This window comes from Triticum aestivum, chromosome 7B, assembly GCF_018294505.1.
Source record: "Triticum aestivum cultivar Chinese Spring chromosome 7B, IWGSC CS RefSeq v2.1, whole genome shotgun sequence".
Taxonomy (NCBI): domain Eukaryota; kingdom Viridiplantae; phylum Streptophyta; class Magnoliopsida; order Poales; family Poaceae; genus Triticum; species Triticum aestivum.
In genome coordinates, this window is record NC_057813.1 from 286747191 (window position 1) to 286757237 (window position 10047).

General features: G+C 42.5%; 1 long non-coding RNA gene across 2 annotated transcripts; it reads right to left on the reverse strand.

Annotated features, from left to right (window-relative positions):
• Window positions 1-4929: 4929 nt before the first annotated feature.
• Window positions 4930-8535, reverse strand: LOC123156980 (uncharacterized). Of its 2 annotated transcripts, none has more exons than XR_006478587.1 (2): window positions 7965-8535; window positions 4930-6215 (listed from the first exon to the last, which is right to left on the reverse strand). It is a non-coding gene; the product is annotated as an uncharacterized lncRNA (long non-coding RNA). The 2 variants fall into 2 exon arrangements; XR_006478588.1 differs by having other exon boundaries at window positions 6404-8535.
• Between the last annotated feature and the right edge of the window lie 1512 nt (window positions 8536-10047).

Sequence of the window (10047 nt, forward strand, 5' to 3'; positions counted from 1 at the left end):
GCTAAGGAACGATCTCAATGATCAATTGTGTGTCTATGGGGTGCCCCTTGAAATACGCCAACCCAACATCTACCTTTGGAGACACCTGTAATGCTCCTTTATAATCACCCAGTTACGTTGTGACGTTTGGTAGCACCCAAAGTGTTCCTCCGGCAAACGGGAGTTGCATAATCTCATAGTCATAGGAACATGTATAAGTCATGAAGAAAGCAATAGCAACATACTAAACGATCGGGTGCTAAGCTAATGGAATGGGTCATGTCAATCAGATCATTCAACTAATGATGTGACCTCGTTAATCAAATAACAACTCTTTGTTCATGGTTTAGGAAACATTACCATCTTTGATTAACGAGCTAGTCTAGTAGAGGCATACTAGTGACACTCTGTTTGTCTATGTATTCACACATGTATTATGTTTCCGGTTAATACAATTCTAGCATGAATAACAAACATTTATCATGAAATAAGGAAATAAATAATAACTTTATTATTGCCTCTAGGGCATATTTCCTTCACCTGCTTAGCTGGTAACTTACTACAAAGCTTCTTTCTCTCATCATCAAGTTCACGTACCTTGGCTACAACTTGTTCAACAAAGACATTATATGCTTCGTTATTAGTTACCTCAAATAGTGGATATTTCATTGAAATCATCTTTACAAAATTAGCAACGGTATAATCATATTCTTGCACATGGCTTGTTTCTAGTTCTTCGGTCTTCCCTTCGTTGCTTCTCAAGAATTTAACATCTTCAACCGGGTTAGGTTCCGGTTTACCTGCAAACTTGGCTAGGATTAATGTTTGGCTTTCTGCAATGTTACCCACTTGTGCTTCCATATTTCTTGGATCTTCCTTCAAGTATCTGCACATCATTTGTTAGTCCAACAACCTTACTGGTCAACCAACCAGGTAAATTATCATGATTCTTCAAGATATTCTTGAATTTTTCATTCTGCTCAGTTTGATTAGCAATAAAACTTCCAGGAGTTTCTTCAAGAGTATTTCTATTGCTCCTACTAGCTCCACTAAAATTATTCGATGCTCCTCCATTATTACGATAAGGAAGTCTAGGAGCATAACCATTATTTTCCCAGTTAGGATTATAGCTATTAGGAGCAACAAAATTCACATCACTAGTTTCTTCATTAGTGATGGCATTCACGTTTACCTCTTCTTTACCTTTTATCACGGAGATAAGTTCATCAAGTTTGGTTGTCAACTCTGTGCTACTTTCTTCAATGGCATTCGCCCTCTTGGCGGTGGCTCTTTCAACATGCCATAGGGCATGGGTTTCTAGCATATCATGAAGTAGTTTCTTTACATCATCTATGGGCTTTTGCATGATTGTTCCTCTTGCGGCTGTGTCAAGCATAGTTTTTGACATGTGATTTAAACTATTATAAAACATACGAAGGATCAACCATTCCTCCATTCCATGATTAGGACAATTCCTTACAGATTCTTTCATTCTAACCCATGCAAGCACTAGTGGCTCACATTCTTTCTGCTTGAAACCTGTAATCTGATAACGTAATTGCATAATTTTTGCAGGTGGACAAAACTTAGATGAATATTTGTTGCAACAATCAGGCCAAAAAGTAATACTGCCTCTAGGTAGGGCTAGAAGCCATTCTTTTGCTTTTCCTCTCAAAGAGAAACGAGATAGACGCAAGTTCAAAGTGTAAAGGTCATAATCTTTAATGTGCATCGTATTGCACAATTTAGTGAAATTATGCAAGTGCATACCGGCATCTTCAGAAGCAGAACCTCCAAATTGGTCATATTGAACCATGGAAACTAAGTTCGGTTTGATCTCATACTCAGCGGTTGCAACCTCAGGTTGTGCTATCGGTTCACGCATGAAGTTGTTGCTGGGAGTGGCAAAACTCCTTATATTACGAGCCATAGTAATCTTTTTGGGTTTTTCAACTAACAAGACCTGCAAAAAAAATAAAACTTATACTAAAAAAAGAAGAGTAAAAAGAAAATTGAAACTTCACTTTTAACAAAAATTCTAAATACAAAGACTAGGTCTAAACTCCTCCCCGACAACGGCGCCTGAAAAAGGGCTTGATACCTCCTTTTAGTGATCCGGTATTGGAACAGAAAAGTGTATCCCACACCTATTCCCCCAAGGTGACCCTGGGTTATCGAGCCCATGAGAGGAAGATTCCCTTCAAGCGATGGTCTCTAGCAAGCTTATGTTAAAGGATCAATTTTAGCTTTTGACTGGATCAAGCAAGCAAATCATGATTCAAACACTTATAGTAAAAAGAGGTACGAGTATGAAGCCTTAATGCTTACAACCATGTATTTGTGTTGGGACCAAATATGATCTTAATTTGTGCGCCGGAAGTCACCCATGGAGATGTGCTTGTTACGAAATGAAGTGGGGATGTGTCCAAATAACATCTTGACCGACACGAGTCTTGCATCAATAATTAGTTGTCCTATCGCACGCCCGATCCATCGTGCGGGGTTGCCTTGATAATTAAGATAATGAAATTAGACAAGAGTTTTGGGCGTTTAATGATTACACCTCATGAATCACCAAGGATTGGATCCGTGTTACCCTACTGAACCTTACTATCACCGGTGTTTGGTATAACACTTCACGTTCTCCTTGGTCCTATCCTCACCGGTGCTCGATCTCCATGATCATGGGTACCTACAGTGGTGAAGATCGCGGACAAGACAAAAGACATCTACAGAATGATTTTATTTCACACATACGGAATGTTAATTCAAAGCCCTTCCATTGATCCACATGACAAACACAGAGGGTTGCAAGGCCTATGCCTCAACCCTTACCTTACCGAATTACTCACACATGGAGACCAGATCACGAGAAGAAAAACATTAAAGAACACATCTTGAAGATTGATTGATTGCAAATATGTCTTACAATGGATGCCTTGTGCGACGCACGATTGCAAGTATGAACTAGATGAGGAAGAACTATGGTGGTGATGATTGCTATGGCTATGGAGATGGAATTGGTGGCGGCTAGGGTTTGTGGATGATGATGAAGATGATTCTGTTCTGGCTTCGTTCCACGCTCCCCCGATGACATTTCGACGGGGTCCCCTTTAGAAAAGTTGTCCAGGAAGATGATCCGCGTCAGTTTCCATGCCATACGGGCGCCTGCGCTTCTATGGAACACCGTCTTTTGCCCTCTCTTTGCAGGTGTGCCCCTTGGTGATTTCTTCTTTCTTCATTTTCATTCCCTTGCATATTACCTCACCCTTCTTCACCAAGGAAATCCCAACGTGTTTCACAAGTAGCAATGCTTTCTAGCTCAAGCGATGACGACGACAATGACGTCTCAGGTGGAGGTCGAGGCAGGCGTGGGAGCTCGACCGGCTTTTCCGGAGCGGCAACCGAGGGTCGTGGTGGGTTTGATGTGCTCGGAGAGCTCGTCTTCGCCTACATCCGTTGAGCGTGCCACGCCGCCGAAGAAGAGATCATTGTCGCTGAGCGTGCGGTCGTGGCCAGCGAAGAAGGGGCTCCGACACGCCTCGAAGCCGCCAAGAACGAGCACCAGCTCGCGATGGCGTTGCGCAGATCCACCGTCAAGTTTTACCTCGGCATCGACGAGTGAACTAGGGTTAGGTTTTTATTATTAGTATGTAATCCTTTCGGTAATGTAAGAATCCTTTTGATATGTGATGAACTCGTCTTTGTTTGTGATGATCTCGAACAAATTCTTGTGCGATTTTTTTTTAATTATGCAGTACCGTTGAAGAAGTTCCAACCGAACAAATTCTTTTGGGATCTATTCCGGCCGAAGAAGTTTCAACCCGTAAAATCAATTTAGCACGTACAACAAACTAAATTTAAGGTTTTGAATTTTAGTGGATGTGCTAGAAATGCTCTATGTCACCCTGCCACAACCTTGTCGTTGCCGTCCTTTAAAAAAACTTGTCGTTGCCTTTGTCTACACGGGAAGGGAGGCGGATCCTCTAACTTAGAGAAGCAAAGTCACGGTGTTGTAGTGTAATCATAATGTAAAATAAAGAAGGAATGTTAGAGACGTTTAGCTGATTATTTACTATTGATATTTACTGTAGATATAAATAATCTATAATTGATTTTATTTCACCATCAAATTGTTCGTGTGTAATGATTATGAATGTAAACATTAAATCTGTAATTTGCATATTAATTTAAATCATTTTAGCCTCAATCATATGGATTGCAAGAAGGAAAGTTAGAGGATTGTAGCTTCTTTAACTTTCCTTCTTAATGTTAGAGGATCTGGTTCCCACGGGAAGGGCAAACAAGTAACTTGCTAACACTAGTAAAAGGGCCCGTGCGTTGCAACGGGGACACACAAATTTTATTAGCTTCACACTTTCTAAAAGCCAAAAAGTCATGGATTCCAGTTGTACAGAATATAGAAGTATGTGTTTAGAAACCTTGTGCTCAAAACAAGTTTAGAAACCTGAAAAGTAATTTACCACTAAAAAACTTTACTTGCATTAGGTGCTTCAAAATGTGTTTGTCTAGCAGATACTGATCACAATAATATTGAAATAAGGTGAAAATCACTACTCCTATATATGTGAAAACCACAAATTTCCATATATCTATGGTAGCAGTACTCCTTGTCCTGCTTGCTATCATGCTATGCTACTTAACCAAAGATAACTATCAGTAGTTGGAAGATTTAGGCATACTTACTGGTTCAAACATATCATCAAACTTGGAAAGCATGTGCATACTTATATATCACCCTATAATTAACTGGAAAGAAACAACATCACCTCAATTCCTTAACTTCTTTGTTCAATGTTGGGTTCGTACCGACCCATCTAGCAAATAAGAGCTAGAGTTTTACTGTCTACATAAAGAACTAAAATCTCAAGTCGAAATTATAATCGTTTCAAAAGTATTTCCTGTTCCATTAGAAATAACAAACAAATCTGAGTAGAAAATAGCCAATGCATTTTATTGGTTCATTGAAAATAGTACATAGCACCTACACTTGCCATCTCAAACTTGATGACCACCTCCCAGGTTAAGCAGATTAACCATAGGACCTAAGGGTCGTACATGATTGTCCTCCACATCCAACTTGCATCTCTCAGGTAGCACAGGACAAATTGTTTGCTCGGATGGGCATTTTATCAAGCACCTAGCGAGCAAATCAGAATACAGACAGTCTGAGAAGTGAAAATACAACATCTCATACAACATATGCCTCTCGGTGAAGCTGTACAGGAACTGAGCCATCATTGGAACCGCCTGCCTGCAATATGTTCACACACATCAAGCATATATGATCTTTTGGGGAATTGTAGTTCTCGACTCCTAGTTAACCGAAGCAACAGAATTTTTGAAGAGTACAACTGCAGCAAGCCACTAATTTCATGCAAGCGGTCTTGCATGACCAATGCCAATTAGAATGTCGAGGTAAGGAGTAGTTTAACCACCAAACTGTACTACAGCACTAAGTTTTATTTTGTTCCAAACTGTGTGTCAGTTCACATGGACTCAAGCTTATATGTGGTAACTTCCAATCGACAAACAAAATGGATATCCTTGAACGGTTAAGTAGGCATATAAATTCTTATACCATAGAAAGAGAAGTAAATATAAGATAACTTGTCAGCAAAAAAAATCATGGAACTATATTCAAATTCAAGCTTGAATTTTTACTCTCAGAAAATTGTAAAATTTCCTGCATGTAACTTTGTACCTGCAGACCCATAATTTTTGCAAAATTTGACCTACACCTACATCCCAAATCTTGTCTCCAATCCTAATGAAAAGCTGCCACACACTGAGCAGTGCTCACCGCGGTTGGCAAACCATGTTATAGAGACCAGATCCACCAGAATTCTAGAAATCCTGTTGGGCAGTAGGATTTCTGACATTAGCAGGTTTTGGACAATATCATTGCTATTTAATCAAGGCTAGAATCTAAAGCTTGACTGAAGAACATAGCAGAAATGAACTTGACTGAGTAAATAGATCAACAACTCGTTTGCTGGTAAGTACCCAGATTTTGATATTGACAAAATCTAGACCCCAAGACCAATGATACTGACAGCAGTGTAAGAAATCTTTAGGGAGAAAGGTAAATTGGCTATTTGAAATTCCGTAGCTGAAGTGATGTTTCCCGTTCCCATGCTCCAGCATCACCAGATCCAAGCATCCCCGAACAGAATGGCGCCGCTGCCGGCTGTCCCGCCTCCCGGCCTCCCCTCCTGAAAAACATAAAGTCGAATAAAGTAACTTAATCGCTGAAAGTTCTTTCTTATACATGAGTATCAAAGGTGTCATGTAAGAATTTGTTGAGAATGATAACGATGTACTACTAAATCGTAACTGCTCCAGTAAAAGAAAAATAACATAATCTCTTGGTGTGCAGAATGGAATATAGATGCACAACTACCCAAAAAGTGTGTATGAGGAAGGAGATGCGATGTCAGCTCTGATTGCCATGGTTCAATCACTCCACCAACACACACAAAATGGTGTGGATGTCATCTCCGGCAGCAAGGTTTTTCCTTCTTCTCCCTTCTGACATTCTCACTTCCTCTATAATGACTCAGGTTAGCAAACTCACCAGGAGCTGGTGGTGTAAAAAATTTCAGCAGAAGCCACACCCCTAGGCCTCATCAGACTGCAACATCAACCATCTAACCATCAGTCAATCAAAGTGTAGCAAAGGAGGAAACACGCCACACCAGTGCGCACGCTGCTTCCGGTTTTGATGCAATTCACATCCAACGATAGTGCTACAGCATCGTCCTGCACGACCAAACGAGCATGAGCTGCTTGAGGGGTTCCGGGAGTGGGGCAACGAGGCCGGCGCCAACAGCGCGCTACAAGCACCGTGCGTTGTAGGTACGTGAAAGCTCCGGCCCGGTGGATCGGATATGGCTGGAACAAAGAGTCGTTGTAGTTCCTGAAGTTGGCAAGTCTCACGATGATGGCAACTGCCCTGTTAAATTGAAACTGCAGGCAGTACACATGTGATCCTCCGCTGCATCAAGCATCAACCATCGTGAGATCGATTCTTTATTTGATCTGAAAACAGTGATTATATTCGCTATAGTTGTTATGATAACCTCTTATATTTCAGTCCAAGGTATAAGCCGATACTGGTGGACAAGATTGGGAATCTCGGTGGAGCACACTACACATTTTTGACCCACATATATGTTCAGACTTACACGGTTCTATATTTATCTTTGTTATTCTTTCGAAAGGCAAGATGGTTGTATTATTCTTAAACTTCAGAGAACGAAGCTCGTATGTTGTTCTTTGGAAAGACAAGATGGCTGGATGGTAATGATGTCATTAATTAACGATCATTTTAGCAATAGTTATGTGGTGCCATACTGATCTTCTCCTAAACATCTAAGGTAAGATTCACTCATGAAAATGAAACCATTTTATGTTGGGCTCAGTCTGCTTGTTGACCAAACTGCTAAAGGCGCTATTCACTGGCGACCATGTCGCAAAATCAGAATATTCAGACGAACTGAATCTCTTTCAGATGTACAGTAAGCGATCAGGTAGTACAATCCACCCTCTTCTCCTGGTCTTTCAATTGTACCACAGACTTAAACCTAAATTCTAGTTGATGTATATATATTTGTTACACAAACTTGCACTGATTTTGCAACTGGATAGTTACTGGACCTAGATTTTGAGTGGTATATACCTGGTAAGCATCCCTTCAAACTATAGCATACATAATATATATTACCAAAATTCTGTTTGATATCTGGATTTGCAAGCCATCTCGTAAGATCTTCGTCAATTGCTTCTTGTTAACTGCACTAATTTGCGTCTCTCCAGGGCATGGCTATGATGTACAGGCAAAAAATGCTACTATTGAGTCTCTGCTAGCTAACTATACAAAAACTAAGGTTCCATTGGATAGTACTCTGTATGAGCAAGATGGAGAAGAAAGAGACAGGGAGAGGTTCCAATGGGTTGCTGACCTGTTTTAGATCGATACCTGGAGAGGTCATGGCCTCGGCGGAGTTACGTCCAGCCTTATGAGGCGCAGAGGCGGGGCGCCATCTCCGCCGCACAAAACCAGGCTCTCCGCCTGTGCTCCAATCGATTGGAAGGGGGAATAGGGAGAGGCGATCTTCAGCCGAAATCTGAAGTGGAGAAGGAGGAGCGTAGGATGGAGAGGGAGAGGCGGCCCGTAGCCACTATGGGGAACCAGAAGTGATGGAGGAGCTCGTCGAGGGCCGACGACCTTGGCCAGGCGGCTGGAATCCCATCGATATCGGGGATGTATGACTTCGAAGGCGGCTGGCGAGACCTCCATGGCCACGACGGCGGCCACCTCCATCGCGAGATCCAGGGCGGCTTGGGAAGGGAAAGGAGCAGCGTGCGTCTAGGCGGCGTCGTTCTTGGGGGCGGCGAGGAGGCCGGCGCGGTGGGCGGCGGAGGATCGGCGCTGGCGTCGGTTGGGAGGAGGAGAAGCGGGCGAAAGGTCGTGCGGGCGTGGAGTTGTGCACAACTTTTCTTTTTTTAGAGAGGTCGGGAGGGTTAGTGGCCTGATTGTGTGGTACCGATGGCAGCGTGGGTAATTACGTGCGGCTAAACACGGTTGGTGCTAAAACATTAGGAGTATATTGAACGTAGGATTTAACCCTTTGTACGGTGTAGATTGTTTGGTTCTCCGCCCTCTCTTTTTTTTATAGGGGTACTAGTAAGCATGCATGTGCAACGCACGCATTATAATCTACAATAAAACATCTATTTCGAATCTTATTCTCTTTTAATGAGTTTATTTTTACCAAGCCATTTAAGAAATCGGAATTCTGTCAATTACAATGACAAAAGAGAATAATTTATTAAAATACAAAATGAACTGAAAAATGTGGCTTATACTCTAGTAAGGGACATCATCGACCATACTGATGCACAAGCAAAGTTCATCTATTTAATCATCATTTGTTGGATTAGCAGACGATGAAAGGAGAAATTGTTGCAAGAAGAGCTTAATTTCTGATGACATGCTCGATGTTTTGAGATTATTAGGGAGTCCATTCAGAATCATACAATCTGTGGGATCTATGTTGTTTCCGTCATCTTGCATCTCATGGTTTCTTATGTTACCATCATTCAATTCCGAGTTTAGTAAAATGATAGCTAGTTATATAAATATTTTTAATAAATTTGTTTATCAACTTTTATAGATAGTTATATAAAAAAGCCTTTAAAATCATCAAATCATAAATCGGACACAGCGGGCAAAATAAACTGCATCCTCTTAAAAGTTTTTCTTTGTTTGGACAATGCCACACTCTACTCAATTACTCACTCACAATCTCTCTGACCACTTTCATACTCCCCACCGCCTCCTCAGATTTGTCTGGTCACTTCCCCACCGCCCATCACAATTCTCCCCCGTTCCCCATCCTACCATGGTCGTCAGCTTCCTCTCTCCACCGCCGGCTCTCCCAGGTCAGGCCGCCACTCCCCTTCGTCCCCACTGCCGGCGCGAGGTCCGCAGCCCTTGCTCTTCCTCCTCTTCATGTTGAATCTGGTCGCGGAAGTGGCCGAGGAGGCCCTCGAGCTCGGCATGCTCGCGCGAGCAATCCAACGGTAGGCGCCGTCAGAGGCGGACGCGGATGCACGGGACTCGCACGCCCCTGCTCTACCCTGCTCCCTCTTCGAGTCTGGTCACCGAAGTGCTCGAGGAGGCGCTAGAGCTCGGCATGCTCGCTGGCGAAGCCGGGCCCTTCTCTCCTCCTGATGCGAGGGAGGTCCCCCATCGCCCCCACGGACAAGGCGCGGATGGAGGCGTACCAGAAAGTGCAGGAGTTCGACTTGTCCAGCGGCGCTGATTGGAAGACGACCGCCAAGCACAAGGAGAGTTTGGGTGAGCATTAAGCAGTTAACTAATTTCTAGGGGTCATGAGCCCGGACAGTCGTTGTTCGAGGAAAGCTGAAGCGAATAGCACATCTCGTTGCAAATTTATCACCATACACCAGTATGACTGATATATGATATGGGATGGGATAGGAATAGACACTGCTTGAATGATAAAATTTATATGTAAT